Below are 20,941 nucleotides of genomic sequence, written 5' to 3' on the forward strand. Positions count from 1 at the left end.
TGAAATGACGCTTGCTATTTACAGCCCCATACCAAACATGGGTTTCCAAAGTAGTTAAAAACAAGAAAAAAACAGGAAGTGAGAGGTTCAAACAGGAAATACTTGTGTTGTATTATTAGCACCAATTAAGACCATTGAGGTCTGACTAAGACATTACAAAGAGATTGTTTATAAGGGACACTGTACTCTTGCACAGAATTTAGGTGTAATAGGTTTTTATCCTGCACGTTGTATGCATAACTAAAATCAACCCAGTGTACCTCTGGTTTTATTTAAAGCTAGGGTTGGTATTCCTGGAAAAGTTAGCAAGGGGCTACAATATGCCACCACTGTATCCCACCCCCTCCCATAAGCCCTGTAATGAAAGCTATGCCCTGAAAACACTTGAATGTGCATTGCATTGTATGTCTCACCTGGCTTGCGGAGACTCAAGCACACTAAGAAAACGGACAGGTTATGTAGGAAGGCAGCTCATCTAGTGTTCATTACAGTCCTGAGAGAGCTACAGACACCAGCTCCTCTTTTTTTAAAAGACTTTATTAAGTTGTGACAAACGAGAAATGGAAATGATGTTAACAACTAAAATAAAAAGTGATTCATCAAAAACTTACCAACACTTCCTTTAAAACATACAGCTGCAGAATCATTTGGGCTAATCAACATTTTCCTCACACACTACGCTTCGACACAAAAGCTTATTTTCTAAGAAATCACAGGAAATGTTGAATAACTTCTTATCTCACAAAGTTAAAGAAAGTGAAAAGATATTTCTGGATCCAACAACTCATCAAGTTGTTGGATCAAGTTGTTGTCATCAAGTTGTTGTCATCAAGTTGTTGGATCCAGAAATATAACATTGATTGGAGTCTTTTTTCTACCTATTCCACATCCTTCCACCAAATTTCTTGGTCATCTGATGTGTTTGAACAATCCTGCTTACTAACAGACAGAGAAACAAAAACATAACCTCCTTGGTGAAGGTTTTAGAAAAACAAGTTTGCCGCAATTTTAAATAGAAAACTGGGAGAATGTATTTTATCGTTAATCAAAGATAAACCTCATTGCCACAGTTGTGGCTTTAAAAAGTAGAGTGCATTATTACTGAAAGGGTTCATGAGTAGTGTGTAGAGTTATGGCCCTTCATGGCTGTTATGTTGTAGATCCCAGTGATAATCCCCCTCTCTCGCTCTCTCTCTCTCTGCTGTTGGGGATGCTGCTGTCATGTTGACCTGGGTTCTCCTGTTTGCGCACATTCCCTGCGGAGATGGCGCTGATACATTCACTTCCCACTAATCGAACGAACTTGCTGAAACACCAAACTTTTATGAATTGCCGTCCGTCATCTGCTCGGTTCACACTTTTTTTGTGTGGTAACAGGGTGTGGACATAAAGGGCACCCCTCCCACGACTCACCCACAAAATGAGGCCAGTCTCCTCTCACCTGGGACAGGGAGCATTCAGGACGTTCACCTGGGACAGGTAGTGTTCAGGTCTCATTCATGCCTCATTCTGCTGTGCCGAGGCCCTCCTGCTCACCTGCTGCAACAGACAAATTCATCCCCACTGTCTGAGGACAACTGAGCCCATTCATCTGGAGGCTTCCATTGACTAACCGGGGGGCAAGTACAGTGCTAATGCCTCGGAGGGCTCAGGGGAGAGGGCGTCTGGACCTGCCATCCTCTTCCGCACCCATATAATGTCCCTCGCCATTCCCAGCCCCCGCCCGCTCCACTCACTCTTTTTCTGCTTTCACTGGCAGGTAACTGGAGAAAGGCCTCAGTCGGGGAGCTGAGGGCACCTTGGCTCAGGGCCAGGAGTGAGAGGATGGGACCCAGGTGCCTACCCCAGGATGGATCCTCTGGACACTCCCACAGGGACTGATGACCAGACAGAGAATGGGAGGACAGTGGAGGACAGTAGAAGCCCACAGAGACCTGGCGTGCCCTGCTCAGACTTCCAAGCTGTTCTGCTCGCTATTGTGGACCAACGATGGTAGCTTATGCGGTGGATTAAGTGACAGAGCTGCTCTGCGGAGGTTCTGAATTCACAGTCAAACCTTCTCATGGAAGGAACACAACACGGCTGCTCTTAATGTCCCGAGGTATTCAGGTGCAGCTCTGTACATGATTGGTTGATAACAGAAGCAGGGAGCCGGCCTCATTTCAAACCTGCTCATCTTGTCACTCATGCGCAAACACGGCATGAGCTGAGGGCATTCCTTCATCATTTTGTTTGTTTATTTCCACCTTAACATTCTGCTGTGTCTCTGGATTTGTTCATGCAATAGCTGTCAGGTTAATACAGATAAGAGGGCATCAAAACACAAAGAGGAGCAAACTCCGACCAGTATTTACAGAGAGTGAACAATTAATGAAACACGGTGTGCATCTTTTCAGAAACAAGTGTGATATGATGAGATGGATGGGGAAGATTAAAAATATTATATCTTAATGGCAAAATTTGGGATGTGAAGACTTTTATTAAATCCAAAAAGTCCATAAATGAGTAGTGATATGTATCACTGTATCAAATTTCTATTCTTCTCTAGCAGATGATCCGCAAATTGAGACTGAAGCCCTTTATTTATGATCAGTCAAATCAATAGGACTCAATAAGATTGCTCATGTACTCTTTCCCTTGTTGTTTACTTTAAACCAGTAGATGTGTGCCATCCTGCAACCTTTACACAGTAGATGCCAGAGTTCAGGCAAAACAGAATTTATCAGGGGCATCACACACCCCTGCACACGCACTGTGAGCCTATCTGCTGATGATCGGTATGAAAAGGCATCGTGCACACTCATTGGCATGGTGGGATGTTGCAACCCAAGCACCTAACTGGTCCTTATCTCCCCTGAGCAGACTGCACAGCTTGATATGCATCTGTCATATTTGTCAGAAAGAAAGACACCGCGGTGAGAGCGTGATGAGTCAAAAAACGGCCCAGTGACATAAACTCACTTCCCTGCGGTTTCTCCACGATCGTTTCTTGTCTGCTTCTACTCGATGTTTTTGTGTTGCGTTCTCCAGCGAGGCAGGGAGCACTCAACGCAAACACATCCGACACAGTTGCAAAATCAAGCACTTGCATTTTGCAGTTTTCATGCATGTGGACGTCATAGCACACCTGAATGCTGACCGCCTTCACATGTCTGCACAAGCGAACATTTTGGCAGACCGGTAAGATTGTCATCATTCCATCGCAGCCATCGCCATGACGACAGATAAGGCCCTGTTCTGTATAAGTCATAGCGGCCTTGCATCAGCTCCATCAGTTGCTGTGGCTAGCTGAGCATCTGCCTGTGCAGGTATGAGAGTCTGTCTGAGGCTATCTGGCCTGATAAGAGTGGGGAAAGAGCAGAGCGACACGTTTACCACAGAGCTGCTAAACATTTCAAATAATAAAGACAGAGTTGATGGTGAAAGTGTCAGACGACTTGAGACAAGGTTCACATGCAGGCAAACAACAGGAAAGAATCAAACAGCTCCACTAAAACATCTAACACAACCCAACTCCTCAGCCCACTGGGTCTTGTTGTTAAAGGGCCAAAGGTCATGTGGACAGGTACAATCTCACTTCTCTCGCTGGATCCGAGTCTCTTTCTCTCTGTTATGTGTAGGCCACTGATTGACTTTTAGCTTCCCAAACCATCATTAATTGGCATCACACACACACACACACACACACATACCAGCGCACACAGGCACACACACACACGCACACAAGCACACACACACTCACAAATGCACACACGCACACGCACACGCACACGCACACGCACACACACACATACACACACACACACACCAACACACACACACACCAACACACACACACACACACATTAAACACACGCACGTTGAGCATCTAATCCAGCTAATCCACCCTGCCAGTTGAACGACTGGTAATGGTTAATCACCCATGTAAAAATAAAGACAAGACCAAATTGACTGATAGAATTATTCCATTTACCCGCCTGATTAAAACATGTCACCACGGCCATGGTTCACTGGAGATCATCTCAACAGAATGAAAACAACACATGAAAATTAATTAAAAGTCAGTGGTGTAAACGGCTTCATTCATTATTGGTGCAAATAGCAAGCTCCGTAGCACGATAACTGGCACATAGTACAGACACATCAATTTAGCACAGCAGAAAAAAAGGGAGCCACTTTGAAACTCTTTAAAAAGGACCCGGAAGACTTCTTGAAACAGGAGACACTTTCTCCAAACAAGAGCAGCACTCTCCTGAGAGGGAAGAATGAGCTTTTTAACGACACCCTTTCAGGCGGCAGGGATGCTTGCGGGACGTGAGCTCGTTCAGACGCGGGTCACTCCCCAGCACCCTTTGCTCCTGGTGTGACATCACCGGCCGCGAGGGTCAAACTGGAGTGTGCTGGGACAGTAGGGTGCAGACCAACCACGAGCGGACAGAGGCAGAGAAAGGCAAAGTGAGACAAAGGAAAAGTGTGGTGGCTGAGAGAGGGCTCTCTGATTCGTTTCCTTGGCAGGATGACAAAACTGCGCGGAATGCAGTGGAGAGGGGAAAGAGAAGTGATCAAGAGCTCAAGAACGAGAAAGAGGGGGGGAAAATAGACGACAGACGAGGAGGGAGGGAGAGAGGCCTTCTGAGTAAGCCAGGATGGCAGGGCCTTCCATTGATTCATTTCCCCTTTCCCACCCTATTACCATTCTCTCTTCATCGTTCCCTTTCTCTTCTGTGCAGCCATTAGCTACATGCCCATTGCTCCCTTCAGTATTCAGAAGGTCATTCTTGTGGTTTGACTGAGGGAATAAAATGAAGGTGAGTTGCAGCTCTCTGTGTGTTGACACATCATGATCTATTCACATAAACTGTACACGCCAACTGTGCAGTAAAACCAATGAAACCTATCATTATTTGAGAGTTGACATACATCATGCTCATGCCTACAGCAGACTATACACACAAAACTGCATTGGTCCCTCTGCACTTCCTCTGTCACCCACATTTCACAGTGGCATATCACCGCCAGGCCATCCCAGCCTGAGGCCCACCACTGCTATTGCACTTGGGTAAGCACGGCGTCGGCCACATGGAGTCTCGGACACACTCCCACAGTGCCACCCAGCACACAACCCCATAGGCTGTGTGATTAATGGAGTGTGAGCATCAGATACAGCAGCATTACTAAGGATCGTGATACAGAGCCACCCGGCCTTTCTGTTTGGTTTTAAATATATTGCTTGTGTCCATCCCACGTCCGCTGACTCTGGACCCTCATTAATCCAGCTGGGGCGTTTTGCTCCTTTGGCACCTTGGCATAATCGTTCATTTTTAATTTGATAGTGATGAAATGTTCTGCCTCTGTATTTTGATATCTCCGTTATACTTTGCTAGCTCTATACAGAATACTGGCAGCAGAATTGAACTTTGAGGACAAGCATTCACAGTATCAAAGAACAGTGAGAATATTAGCAAGTTCAAAATCTCAGTCCATGGCTGCCAGCGGGGATTAGATTTTTAATGGGTGTAAATGTGAGGGCCTAGTCCCCTCTCCCTGTTGACAGAGGAGCATCCTCCGATATGGCAGCGTTAGCAGAGGGCCGAACAGAAGCTCCATGTTTACACAAAGCTAAGTCAGGTCATGAGTCATTTGCGCAGTTATTCAACAGTTTGAATGTAGTTTGGCATCATTATATGCCCATCATGTGACAGCAGTCAGCCAGAGTGCCCCCCCCCCACACAGCTCCAGAGCTCCTCTTCCCCCTCCTCTGCGTCTTCTCATGCCTGTCTCCCCCCCCCCCCACCTTCTACTGGCGCCTTTACGGTTAGTTAGGGATTGCCACAGGACATCATGTGACAAACAAGGAATCACACACAAACACGATGCCGCGCGCACGGCATGCCCGCCCGCACACACACCAGCAGACGTTCAAGCATGTAAACTACAAGCACCAACACATTCATTCGTCATTCTTCCTTCCATTCACTTCTTTCATGTGGGCTAACTTGAATGAGCAGCAGAGCGCTCACACAATAGGATCCATTCTACTTGCAGTATCAAGCCTCTGTGTCCATGTGTGTTGGTCTCATCAGTTGCGAGACACAACTTGAGGCAAAATGTTATCACTTGCTGACTGTAGTTACAGCCTTACCAAATTTAGGATTTGTTACATTTTTTTTATACGTGACAATATAATTTACACTGGTTGTGAATCAGTTTTTCATAAGTATTTATATGGTTTGTCCTTGACATTAATATTTTATTTAATATAAGAAAGAAGACAGTTCAGGCTTCAAGTATTTTTTATTTATTTCAGGGATTTCAACATTTTCTGACGTATGGACTTTAGAACAACATATTTATAAATTGAAAGCCATTAAGGCGATCCACCATGTTGATATCCATAGTCATTATTCAACCTCCTTACCTACAGTATTCAACCCAGCCTTGACTCCCTTGAATCCCCCCTCCTTACCCTCCTCGTCTGGCAGAGCTCCAACGTCTGAAACTCTAGACAGCGCTGGTTCTGCCCTTTCTACAAAATTTAGGAAGCCATTAGCATCATCAAATCATTACTTCAGGAAAAGGTTGAGAATGACGTGGGAGGAGTGGAGCCAGAAACAGACAGAATCAGAGAGAGATATCAGATGTCTCCTGTTTTCAGTCACTCCTTACAATAATGTGTAGGGACCTAATGCATACAGGAATGAACCCCATAATAACCAGTAAACTAAATAACCGACCAGGAAGGTCCCTACAATGGGTACACATACTCTTGTACTTTTAGTACGCCTTGAAAACATACATGCATAAACTCTCAAACCAGAGCTCTTCAGATATCTCGCCTTTTATCCGGTTCAGAAGTATTGATACTTAGCAAGCGTTTTATAATATATATTCTTACTCATGGGTATATAGTATGTTATAGTATATGTATGGTATATGGTGTGTCTTTGTCAAGTGGTTACCCACGGTGATGTCAACAATTGGTTTGTGAATTGTTGTTTTGAAGCATCTAGTTGTGCATTTGGTCCATCGCAATCTTAGTGGTTTGAAACCAGAAGTAACCATATTGGGAGAGCCCCACGTGGGGCTGAGTAAGAGTTCAAGGACGCTGCACGACCACCTGTGACCTCCACTCATTGGGCGATACTAGCTGTCAATCATCGAATGGGTCCAGTTGACAAAACGAACATCATGATTTATTGAAGAAGACTTAAAACTAGCGTTTGAGACCATGACTCCATGTGAAAATGAATACTTAGAATAATCAAGTCAGAAGTAGGCTCATTTATCATAGACTTCTATAAACACTGACCTTTTGTAACAAGTGGAGTGGTCATCTGCTGGTCATTTCAGGCACCTCAGCATTGGCTTCCTCTTGCCCTGGTTGTTGTTGGCATGATATTTTCCCTTCCTTGACGCTTGTGATCCGTAAGTTCCATTTCTTAGAAAGACCTTCAAATCCAGGCATTCTTTTGGGATTCTGTAAAGTAAAGCCCAGTTAGCCGCTAGTGCTACTTTGAACTTCTTTACGGCCAAAGCATTAGCTGAGGAAATAGTCAGCATTGCTTCAATATTTCAGATAACGTATGTTTCCAGTTTAACACTCTTTTGTCCCAGGGTGGTCGCAACTTCTCAGAATCACAAATGAATTGTGACACAAATAACTCACTTCGTCTTGCAAAGCACTGCGTGAGGGCAATTCACTGGATGCTAGAGACAAGTCACTGTCTACATCAATTAGCAGTAGCTGATTCAACAGCCTGTGAGCAAGGTTTTTTTCTCTGGTCCATTTTAGGATAGTACTTGAGGATTACAGGAGACTATGGTGTTCTTAAGTAAGTTCAAGCACTATGGGTTTAATTGGAATTACTTTTTACTCTTTAGAGACATAACACAGCAGGCAGACTTAACACCTTTAGCCGTGCGTTGCTCAACCGGAAGTAGTGATTCCTCTTTTCATGTCCTCCGATATTTCTTCTTCACTCTTGTTCCCTCTCTCTCTCACTGCTGCACTGTCACCCCAACACAAATCCAGTTCAAATGTAAACAGGCTTAGGTCTTCATTCCTCACTTAAACCGTATCAAATGTATCAAAGCAGAGGCTCAGTGGTGTCCCTGGCTACAGAGGGGTCAGGCCGGGGCTATATGGGGCCACACACTCTACTCAATTAGCCAGAGAGCCAGTTAGTCTGTCCGACCAACACAGTGTGTGTTTCTGCGTGTGTGTGTGCCAGACAGAAACAGTCCGCGAGTGCCCGTCCATAACGCTGTCAGTGTACACAGTGATGAGTGTGTAATCATACGTGAGTGTGTAACTGAATGTAAATGGCACTGTGTACTGGGTTAATAGGTCACTTCGCGGTTATAAGGGACATGAACATGTATATAAGTGAGTGTGTGTGATGTGTGTCTAGCAGAGACATGGAGTCTCAAAGCTGCATCAACCAAAGGGAAATATGTGAGAGGTTGTCTGCAGGCTAAGGACAATAATGGAGTCAGTCTGCAGCAACATTATTCCTCTAGTTAAGTCACAAGCCCTGGAGGAGTCCTCAGTGGCCTTGAGAGTGCATCGCCTCTTTTTCTATCAAACTACTATATATTTTTTCTCTCTTCTAAATATAACCAGAATACAACAGCCTCTCAGATGAGATACAAATGGAAAAGTTGGTTAAAGCTGCTCCTGCCATTAATTAATTATTTCAAAAGTATTTTTAACTACGAGAGAATTAGCCCGAAAAATCACAGAATTATAAACCCACAATTTGTAAACAGGGAATAGACAGTTAATCAACTTAAGATAAAGTGCTAAATATGTCAATTTTATTGCTGATTAAAATCTACAATTACAGTCATTAGAAAAAGATCATTCAGCCATTTCTTTTCTTTTTCACCCCCTAGGGCAGATTCTCAAATGGCGTTGTTTTCTTGAGATACAATCCTTGCAACTACCCTCTGACCTTTCCTATAACATGATGGTGCATCCTCGGTTCATATTTATGTGGGAATCAACCGCAACGAAAGCTCTCATTATTTGACTATCTTGTTCTATCGTGGAACAGGCGGCGGCGGCAGAGGAGGAGGAGAGGATGTGTCCCAGGAGACAGCGTTCTCGTCGAGTTCCAATCTCATCCGATACAGATATCTTATTGCTCATTCACAACGATGAGCCAATTGGACACAATCAAACTAATTAGCAAAGGAGAAACTGTCATTCAGCTCCAGCAGTCCCTCCAGTCCAGACTCAGCCAAGAACTGAATGAATTCAGATGTAATAGGAATATAGAAGAAAGAGAAGAAGAGGTTTTCTAATGAATTGTCTCTAGAGTGATTTTCTCTAATCAATTAATCTGTACCGTAATGGTCAACATATTTAGTGGGATCTGGAGGTCCCTTAGGGGCCCTCCAGTATAAGGGATCCTCCTCCAAATCTCAATCTCAAGCCAATCACTCTTCCTGAGGCACTCAACTGTCAATCTGACTCTGATCTGGGAACCAGCTCTTATCTGATCCCTCAGGGGTCCCCAGAGGACAGAGGAATAGAGGTGGTGGGGCGTCCCAGGCAGGCCAAGCCAAGCCAAGCCAAGCCATGTCTACATACCTCCCCATGAACAGCTACAGCCAAACTTTCCCCTCCAGAGGTGAAACCTAAATGTGAGAATGTTGGAATAGAAGCTATAAACTATAAATGCTTAATCAACATGGACAGATAATCCATAATAGGGGCTAAAGGTCATAAATGTGGTCAAATGATGTTGAAATCTATTAGCAATTAACCAGGTCAGGTTTGTCTATTAGGATTTTTAGGTTTTTCTTTCTGATATTATATAAAAATCCTCAATGTATAAATCTGAAACAGGAATTAACAATTCAACAATTTCGGACTTCTGATGGGTAAAAGATATCGTGACGTGACAGCCTGGGTTTAAAAGAGAGGTGAACAGATTTGAGCTTCTTGTTGTTTTGAACATGAGACATGGTTTTTTCTTCAGCAGATGGGAGTTGAAATGTAGATATTCAAATTCCCTTTTCCATAGCTTGTCTTTACACTGACAATGTTGTCAGTGTACATTAGTTTGCAGCTTTGAATTGTATTTTGTAAAGTTTAATTGTAAAGACAAGAAAAACCATGAACCAATGCAATGAACCACAGCATTTATAACCTAGAACGTATATGCCATGCACGGCATATTTTTATTTATCTTCTTATGCTATCAGTTGTCAAACTATCTTTGAAACTATCCCTAAATTAGACCCTGTTAAAACTGGCACTGACTGCTGAGGTGAGAACTGAATATATGCTCCCTAATTTCCTCATTAAAATTTTTTTGATTTTTTTGATTTTACCGATAGTTTTGGAGATATCACAATCACCTCTTTCAAAAAAGCTTTCACTTAAGAGTACTTTGTGGGTGTGTTTGTCCAACTCTCAGTCTGTATGACAATGTCTGTTGTCAATGTTATCGACGATGCCATCGTGCAGAAATAAGCTCTGTCAGGCCTTGTAGCTGATCGTCCTGAGGCTCGTCCATCAGACACAAATTCAATTGGAGCCTTTTAATTAATAATGCCGTTTATCGGAGGGGGACATCGGGTGCTCGGACAGGGGGGCGGGGGGGACACTGGGAGCTCGTCTTTGTAATTGGGACGCCTGATTAGGCTCTGGAGGAAGCTTTTAAGCCGGCAAGGTTATCAGTGCTCCTCCCTCCGTCCGTCATCATCATCTCCTCACTGTGGGCTCCCGTTTTTCCTTCGCTCTTGTCTGATCACTTTCATTTTATCTTCCCGTGCTGGTGCTTTTGCCTTGTCCTATTCTAATCTGCTCTTTGCTGCCTTCAACAGGTGTGGGACATGGAATTCCTTCAGAGCGCTGCCTGCTCAGCCTCGTATACGTCTCAATATATTATACTTTTAAACATTGGATCAACTCCCTGGTGAATGAGTCTGAGTTAATGCTGCAGAAAGTGAGGCTCAGCACTCAGGAAGCTGGACAGCTCCTGACCGGCCTGATGTGAAAGGAGACTTATTGATCTCAGCAGGCTGTGGTTAGGGGGCCCTAATGCATTTACACTCTGCTATACACATTCTGTTTGTCCTTCTTAATTACAGCTACACTTTAACGGATCTATACAACTCAATGACTTTCTCCTCTTTTTTTCAACCCATCCTATTCTCCCCCATTTCCCCCCTTCTTTTCCTATTCCCCGCCTCTGCCCTCTGCCTCTCTGTCCTCTGAGATCCCTGGGGTATTATCTCTAACGGCAGTGTTTGTAAGGCCAGTCTGGTGTTGACATGGCTGATGTGTTTTGGTGTGCAATGATGTGTTTTTTTAAATGATTCAAATTAACCAATAGTGCGTGGCACAGATGAGGAAACCCCCACAACTGTCAACTGAGGCGTCATGTTGTTGTGAGCACTGTTGCTTTTGCATGGTACTAAATAGTAATAGATATACCATAATGCATAGAATGCAATATTATTCAGTGCATATCACATGGTGCTGGTATGTCAAACATATCGTGAATTTAAGCAGTTAAAACCATAATAAATATGCAAGATAAGTGAGTGTGTGTAAACTGTACATACATTTACAGGCTCTCAATTTACAGACCTCTGTAACAAAGGCTTAGGAAAATTCCCAACGAGGAAAATGAGGAGATTGATTTAGGGATCAAACTATAAGCAACGGGATGGGGGACGAAACCGTTTGAAAACTGTATTAATGTGAATTACTCTTTGACAGATCAAACAACATTTTTGTTAGTGGGACTAAAAGCGTGTCTTCCTGTCTCCCTCCCTCCCTCTGTCTCTATCTTCCCCTCTGTCGGTATGCTGGGATCTCTGAGGAACATCCCACCCGGCCATAAACTCTTAACCCCACCTTTACTTTACCTCCTCAAATCCTTGTCTCTTGCTTAAACTCTATTCTTACATTTCTGCCCTGACCTTGACTTAACTCCTCTCCGCTCTTTCTTTAAAAAGGCCAATCATAGGAGCAGCTCAATGCTTTTACCGTGTGTTTCTAACTCAGCAAAAGGAAAACATCAGACACACTTAGAGGAAAAGAAAAAAAGTCTGATAGTTTAATAGTTTAAATTTGCTCCTCTTATGAAACCAGTACACACTTTCAGATGACTAAGAGCAATAACAAATGAATCATTGTGGATAAAAACAAACCAAGTTTCTTTCCATGTAATAAAACACATTAATGTCCCATGTGACTAATAACTAGCAGGGAGATAATGGTGTTAGGGGTTGTGCCAGCGAGATCTGTGATCTTTGTCTGCCTGTTTAGAAAAGCCGCGTAAATCATCAGAGAATAGTCCTAAAATGTGACACACGAGCGAACCAGATAAGCAAAGCAGAGAGTGTGGGCTGGGACAATGAGAGGAGTGCTTACATACCACGCTGTTTATGACAGTGATCATTCAAACACTTAACCCGACACTTTTAAACAGCTTTAATCCTGTGCAACATCCAGCTGCTTATCGACATAGGTATGATCCCCCCCGGTAGTAAATAATAAAATCTTCTTTTTTACAACATAATGATCAATGTTATACTAAAATGTGACCACCCCTTTGTAAAGTGCAGTGTTGATTACAATGTTTTTCCCCCCATGCATGTTAAAATAAAACCTTTTTAATGTATCTAAAAAAGCACTCAGCTAAGAGAAAAAGCCTTTTGTGAAATGACTCAAACTTTTCTTCAGCTTTTGTTATTGTTTTGTCTATGAGGAAGAACAATGTGCGCACGTTTTGTGGAGTTATTGCTCTACGCTTCCCAGAAATGAGGTTCCTTTAAATCATAACGTCACAGCTTTTTCTTCTGTGTCTTGGTCACAGCTAGATGAGTAGATGATTAGATCACACAAAAAACAAATTAACCACAACAACGAAAGGAGGTTTTAAACAAGTGATAGATTCCCAAACCAGAAGGTCGCTGGTTCGTTCTCCGGCAGCTCCCCCCTTCATTCAAGATACAAGATGCGAGACACTGGGTCCTAAAATCCCCCTCACGATAGTGCAGACAGTTTATGAATGGTGTGTGATAGAAAACGTGCTGTACATACTAGTACAGTATGAATGTTATTAACTGTAAAGCATTGCGAGTGGTCGATAAGACTGGAGAAGCACCATTTACCTCAGTGTACAGATATGGAGCGGTTTTGTTTATTTCATATTTAACATTTCTCATTTTTTTTCTCTTCTCACAGGGTGGAGGTGGGTGTGGCTCAGTTGGAATTATGTCCCACAGTCTTGCATGCACCAATCAGGATTCAGGATTTAAAATTTGAATCAGATTGCCAGTGCTGTCAGTCAAATGTTATCACACCACACCCACATTGTCCTGCTGAAGCAGAGAAGCTGGGTAACTGCAACATAAACCCTCAAATAAACAAGGTGGGTTCCCACATTTGACCATTGAATGATGCTCATTTAGTAATGAACGTTTTATTTTTTAAAAAAGACTCAATTGAAACCATGTTTCCAAGTTGTCTTAGCAGAGCTCAAAATAAAAGTTATATAAAGATGGAACAAAACCAAATCATGAAATAAAGAACAGAAAAATAATCTACCAACTTTAACCGTGTGCCAGAGGAATTCTACTGAGAAGTCCCAGAGGATGCCAACTTCGTGGTAACTACATCACTGATTCACTTTCTTTTATGGAAATGAGTCCCCCCCCCCCTCCTTCCGGTCTACTGGTTTCCTCACATCCAGCTCGGGTCTGTTTTGGTGTGGTGTGGTCTTAAGTGGTTGGACCAGGGAGTTCTGTCCCGCGGCCCATCCGTTGGCTGGGTCCTAATCCAGTTAGGGCTGAGGGGGTCTGGCGTTTCCCGTCTTGGCCGAGCAGACTGTGCTAAATGAGGTTTTTACTTGCCCCGAGGAGCCCGACTTTAATGGACCCTTTCAAATGAATACATAAAGAAGAGAGGCAGAGTAGAGCGCAGGGGAGTCAGCTCAGTACAGCGGAGGAGGAAGTGACAGTGACAGTAATTAACAGGTGAAGTAATCTGTCAATCCACCGATCAATCAAAGGTGAATCTGTCTGTTTCTAATATTATTAATGACAAGAAGCCAAGCATATTTATTAGGGCTTATCAGCAGCCCTGACATTAAATATGTGAAATAAGGCTGTTGTGAAGCTTTCAGTGACTCGACTTCGAGGCGGCGGCGGTCTGTACTCTGCTCAGTGCACTTCCTCTCTCCCTCCATTGCTAGAACACTATTGTGCGTATGAATGTATTTATAAGCTGTAGCCACTGCCACTACATGGAGCCCTTTGGTATGGTTAGAAAATAGCTCCATCTATATCCCTGCACTCCCTCTGCGTCACACACACACACACACACACTCACAAACAAACAGCACTCTACTCCACCCTTTCCCACTGGGTCCATGGGATGGGCAGTGGACTCAGGGGAAATGAGGTAACACATACACACACCCACACAGCCGCACACACAGAAAACACAGTGACAGTGTAGCTCCATTCAGGCCTCTGTTCTGCTCTGTCCATCAAGGCTGTCAATCTCGGGGCACGTCTCAATACCCCCCCCCCCCCCCCCCCCCAACCTCGGCCCACCTTTTAAGGCCTGGAATATTTGGTCCTGCCAGTTGCCATGGGAACGATCCAGATGTTGGCCTCTGATTAGCTGGCGACGGTCAAATGAAATCAGAAGAGGTGTGATAAGATCGCGGGGCGACAGAGGCTGGGAGAGTGGTGGCCGCGAGCAGGAGGGGGATGGAAGCAGGGCTCTGTGTATGTGTGTGTATGTGTGTGTGTGTGTGTGTGGGGGGGGGGGGGGGTCCATAGGAAGTCATATAAGAGGTGGGTTTTAGAAAGAGTGTTGCACACACATTCATACAATTTCATGCAATTCACTGGAGACGGCTGTTCTTCACCCAATTTTCCTTCGGTCGAAACCAAACAATCACAGTCTGTGTTTGCTTTCTGAATTAGAGTGTGTCATGGCCGTTTGGAGTAAGTGACAACAGAGCACCTTTGACTCTTCCTCTTTCTTCTGGGAAAGTCAAAATACAAACAAAGAGATGTAGCGGAGCAGCCTGTGAATCCCACAGCGAGGCTGCTGCTGAGCGGCCTAAACAACTTTCACCTTCCGGGGAAAGTTGTTCTTTTCCTCTGATTCCACAGTCGATACAGGGGCTACAAGCAGAACATGAAAACATGTCATAGGCTACATTCATACTATATCATAATTGGAAAATTCATCAACTCTGCCACAGACATATGAGTTTTAGAGCAGCTAAAATGGAGAAGTCTTGAACAGCGGCTGGCCATGTTTTAGGTGGCAAAGCTGTTGCAAAGCTGTTGTGCAGAACTATTATTCTTACAGTGAGCCTGATGTTACGCAACCCAAACAACTTTGAATTTACAGCAAAGGTTGCACAAGAAGTCGCACCTTCAGACGGCTCTTAAACAAACTAAATCAGCCCACCCCCCATACCTGTCCCGCAAGTACCTAATCACATCCAGTCCCAAGTCCTATTTCCTGTCAATGAAATTACATTAAACATCTCCCTTTAGGTCCTTGTCCAAAGTGACCCCAAACACACAGGGACTGATAAGGGTGCTAACTAGGTAAAGGCTGAAGCACTTCCCAGTGTTCGCTCAGTGAAAAAAACCTACAGTGAGGGGAACGCGAGGGGGGGGGGGGGGGGGGCTCCATTTTCCAATAAACTCCAGCAATCAGATCAGCGCTGCTTTAAATGGAAGACTTGATGGCAGCAGGCTGCATTAGCCGCTGGTGTTCTCCCAATGCGATTAGACAGAGACAGTGACAGTTTCCAGCCACAAGAGGCAGGTAACGCACGCACGCAAGCACGCACACACACACACACACACACAAACACACAAACACACACACACATGGACACACACACGCATGCACACAAACTGCAAAAACTCTGTTTGCTGGAATCAAAATATATAACACAGAACTTAAACACAACAGCAGGTAATAACTTAGGTTTGCTTAAAAAAAAAGCAGTCTGAAAACCTATGGGCATCAAACACACGTACTCAGTGACACATGCAGGCAGCACCTCTTGTAGCCATTTGTGGTGCTAATTGGATGGTCTGAGGCAGATGTCATTATTGTGGAGCCGTCAGCCACTTGATGTGTCCAAGTTGTTGGGCAGTCATTTGGGCGTATTAGCAGCTCCTTCGGGGCAGAGGTCATACACCCAAGGCTAGGGTATGTGCCTGCGTGTGTGTGCGGCGTACAGATGTGTGTGTGCGGCTGTTTGAGTGTGTGAGTGATTAATGCACGTAAAAGTCCCTCTCTCCCTCTCTTTCTAACGGCTCCCCTGCTTTGAGGGCCGGGCCTTTTACGGTCATATAATTACCCCCTGATTGTTTTTATGTACACAATGGGGTAGCTCTCTGCTGTGCGCACGCCTGGCATGAGAAGCCGACAACAAGCTGCTAAGTGCAACAGGCGCTGTCATAAAAATGATTGCCATACCTCAGATAGCTAAAAAAAAGTCTTTCAGGGCAGCCTCTGAGAGAATGGTCCCTCAGTGAGCCTATCAGGTAAAATCCACCTCCCTGATGCAAAGCAATGGTTGAGTTACATGCGACTGCATGTGTGAGGCAGAGATTGTTAACTCTGCATCTTATCACGGGGCTAGACAGAGAGGAGTGAGACTGTACTTAACAGATTTAGACGCTCAGTGAAGCCCAGCACCTGGATAGAAAGAAAGAGGGGAGGAGAGCTGTATCTCCGGTTACAGTGCAGCCTATAGAATATATAGAAAAAAACTTGGACGGGTCAATGGTGGTAAAACTTTTAGAGAGAACCTGACCTGAGACGGGCTTTCTTTTTGTATTCAGATAGTTTCAATTATACCTTTGCATTTAACAACTTCAGCAGTTCCACAGTCCTGCAGCCTTTTAGAACACATGCCAGCTGAAAAAAAAGGTAGATGTAGATAGAACGAATTAAAATGGGTTTACTCCTGTGAAACTCTATTAGCTGATAAAAGGGGACCACCGGCTGTTTTTTACTGTTTTATGTTGGAAACACATTTGTGCAGCGCCGCGCTACCTGACGCCTTCCGATCCCGTCGCTGATGATGGACTGCGGATCAGCCAGTTAATTTAGGCCAGATAAAAGCCTCTCATCTCCGCCGAGGTAGATTACTGTAATAGCAGCCGTTCGCATCTTTTGATCTTTTTTACTGCTGCGTTGGTTCATTTGCATGTGTCAGAGATACATCTTTATTTAGGGCGCTTATTAATGGGAACAGGAGGGATTCTAGATGCTAAAACCTGAAGCAGATTAGCACTGACCCCCCTGGATCTGGCACACTGTTTCTACACATACATTTATTAGTATATCTTCTGTGTGTGTATGTACACACTCATTTTCTATCAACTCTAAATATGCAGGCACACATGCACGAGTAAGGTGCACATACATGTACATGATGCATGCAAAAAAACAGCAAAGAGAAACAGGTGATGATGGAACACAAACACACATTATATTTAGAGATGCAGGGATGCAGACACACGGCTACACAGACACACACACACACACAAAAAACACACACACACACACACACACATACCCTTACGACAAACACAAACATTCCTTCATCCCTGCCCCTCACTGACAGTATGTTGGACTCTTAAGCGTTCTCTCAGGCCTCGGCCTGTCATCTTCCTGTCTCTCCCTAGCTGCTTCGCTGCGGCAGATATGGTCGATGTGGACGTGTACTTTGTCCAGATCATCCGTGAGATGAGATGAGAGGAAGTGGGAGGTATTGTTCTTCCTGTGGTGCTAAGCCCCTGGGCGATTACCCTGTCAGGAGGGAAAACTCAGCGCCGGCGCCGACTGCCACAAACCAGCGCTAAATCCCAACTGATCGCAGAAGAGGCCGATTTTACACTTTAGATTCCTCCCATCTCTTAATGCGGCCGATGAGGCAGAGGATCTTCGCCTCTCCCTCATCTTATCCGCCGCTGCTATCCTCCTCAGCTGGTGGCGTCAACCCCTAAGCTTGCGCTGCGGGGATAAGACTCAACGCCTTGTCAGGCCAGATCAATGTGATTTTACAATGCAGTCCAAGAGAGGGGCCTGTATAGCCAAGCGTGGCTAAACAACAGCACATAGGCTCTTCCACATGCTCAAGCACTGCTCAAAAGTGACTCTTACCACCTCCATGTATCCAGCTTGCTCAAATGAGATACCACAATCTGACAACAATCTTGTACACAAAACCTGCCAACTGCATCTCTTAAATCTGACTACCTCACACATACCTGCCCTATCTCTCCCCTTTCCACTGTGTATCTCTCTGTTTATCAGAGAGGTGGATCTCTCTGAATACCTAATTGAACTCCTCCATCGGGTTATCTTATCTGTTTTCTCAGAAACACTCCTCAGGACAGTTCTTCAAATTCCTTCTCAAGTCGTCGAAACCATTTCTCCTTTTTTTTCTTCCTATTTCTTACTGAGATCACCCGAGGATACGTCTCTTGAATATGACACTATCATGTGTGTCTGTGTGAGACCGAGGATGTTTATGTTAGAAAGGAATTAATAATTATACGGCAATTATGGGGCTGCATAATGCAATCAGTGATGTAGTTAGCATAAGGCTTTTTCAAGGCATTTTTTTTGCTGTGAAAGAATGAAAAAGAAAAACTGTTGAGTTGGAAACCAGGCTCTGGGGCAGACTGAGTGAAGGTGAAATGAGAAATAACAGAGAAAATCGTTCCCCATCAGAGCATCCAGCTGCAGTACGACATCCTCCTCCCTGCCAAGTCCTATGACTGATTTCCTGTTTGGGTTTGATTATCATATAGGGCCGCACAAGTATATCATCCCCTCCCCTCCCTCTCTTCTCCTCTCCTCTCCTTTAGTTTTACGAGTAGTCGGGAATAAGGAAGAGCGTAAATCTCTGGCAGTAATAAAGCTGCTCAGGCCAATGTTCCTGCCTAATGCTGGTTCATCTCTCCCTCATCACAAATTTATACTTTTTACAAAACAAGCGCCGACTGACTTTCAATGCTGCCACTAAGTCATCCTCAAGTGTCAGCCCTCAATCCAGGTTTAAGAGTATTGGGAGAGCCTCAGCCTGACACAAATACATCCTTGAGTGTTGTTACAAGCGTCGGGAACACAAATATGAATTCTGGATGAACTCGCAAAGTCCCACACACACAGTCAAATTGTTGGAGGAAGTTCGTCTTCACGGCTTTCTACTGAAGTCTCAGTTTTCAGTCGCAGTTTGGTTAAGTTTAGGCAACAAAGCTACTTGGTTTGGTTTAGGAAAAAGATCATGGTCTGGGTTAAAAAAAGACCCTTTCACAACATTAACCACGTGCAGAGGCTTTCTGCATGAAAGCCTTGAGGGTAAACTTCTCTCATGTGCTGCTGACACACGCACACACACACAGTTCCCTCTGCCTGACCACATTCCTCTAAAGGGCAATCATGAATCTTGGCCAGGAATCTGAATCCTGTGCTGGTAAAGCAGCCTGTGGCAGCACTCCTTCTATCCCCAATAAAGTCATCCCTGGGTAGGCAGGAGAGCCCCACACCTCCCTGACCTCCATCCATCACCCAGGGGGGAGTGCTTGCCTCTGCTCAGTGACTGGATCCTGAATCCATCTGCCAGCGTGCAGCACCAGCACCAGCATCCACACACACACACACACACACACACACACACACACACACACACACACACACACACACACACACACACACACACACACACACACACACACACACACACACACACACACACACACACACACACACACACACACACACACACACACACACACACACACACACACACACACACACACACACACACACACACACACACACACACACACACACACACACACACACACACACAAAGCCGACTCATCAAACAGCATCTAAGGCCTACAGGTGTCAAAACATGCACTAACACACTCCAAGCACATAGCCCCCAACCATCTGATCAGTCATCTGCTAGATAAGACTGTCAAGTGGTCAACTGTTCAACTCCCGACTTATCACTTACAAATCCCTAATCTTCACGACTCACTTACAGTAAAACAAAGAAGTTTGCAGTTAACTCAGGAAAACCAGATGATGATCACAAGATGAGCATGTGAATTATCTCATAAAGCAGTAGGTGCAGTAGGTGCAGATTCTTAGCCCAAGACGCCCAGGCGTGTAGAGGCACTGTCTTTTAGGTTGACAATTGAACTTACAGTCAAACTGTTCTCAGACATAAACTTGAAAATTGGGTCCAGACATTTTCCAGTTTGTCTTTAACATATGCTGAGTGCAGTAGGAGATCTCCTGGGTTCGATGTGTTCACACCAGCAGGTACATTTCCAGAACATTCAAACGAGAGGAGGCACCTAGGTAGAGCAAGAAGGAGGCACAGCACAACATATAAATTCTGCTGCGGAAATAAGTGTCTTTTGTGTTCCACATCCAGCACCAGGGTTGTCTCTTATTACCAACAGCTAAAGAGTCTCAATTGGACATGTTTGTAAAACATCTTGGTTCCTCTTTTTCATCCTGAGAAATTTGTATTCAGTTTTGCATCCATTGTGTGAAACGCCATTAACACGATCGCTGTGACATTTTCCTGCTGTATTCTCACATTTTTTGGACATTTTACTCGGAGACTACCACATTAATTCGGAAAAATGTCTGCAGCAACTGACTCTGACATCTGCGTTAAAAAAACTCATTTCAGGAAAATATAATAGTTTAAGATGATCTGGCCTACAGGTGAGTCTTGAATAATTTAAATTGTCAACAGATTAAGCATGTTAGCATGCAGAAATAGGCTCCATAAGAAATAGCATGTGATCCAAAGAAGACCAGATTGTATAACTCTGAAGAATCTTTGTCTGCCAAAAGAAAAAAGAAAAACGAGAGTAGCTTTATAACTGTATT

The 20,941-nt window shown here is 44.3% G+C and overlaps 1 long non-coding RNA gene across 2 annotated transcripts in view; it reads right to left on the bottom strand.

The window, feature by feature from the left end:
• Positions 1-7,283: 7,283 nt before the first annotated feature.
• LOC133974027 (uncharacterized) overlaps positions 7,284-20,941 on the bottom strand; it is a 49,153-nt gene continuing 35,495 nt past the window's right edge. For both annotated transcript variants that reach the window (XR_009924635.1, XR_009924636.1), the window contains exon 4: positions 7,284-7,477. This is a non-coding gene — a long non-coding RNA (uncharacterized LOC133974027). The remainder of the gene's footprint in view (positions 7,478-20,941) is intronic.

Source organism: Platichthys flesus, chromosome 2 (genome assembly GCF_949316205.1).
Source record: "Platichthys flesus chromosome 2, fPlaFle2.1, whole genome shotgun sequence".
Lineage (NCBI taxonomy): Eukaryota > Metazoa > Chordata > Actinopteri > Pleuronectiformes > Pleuronectidae > Platichthys > Platichthys flesus.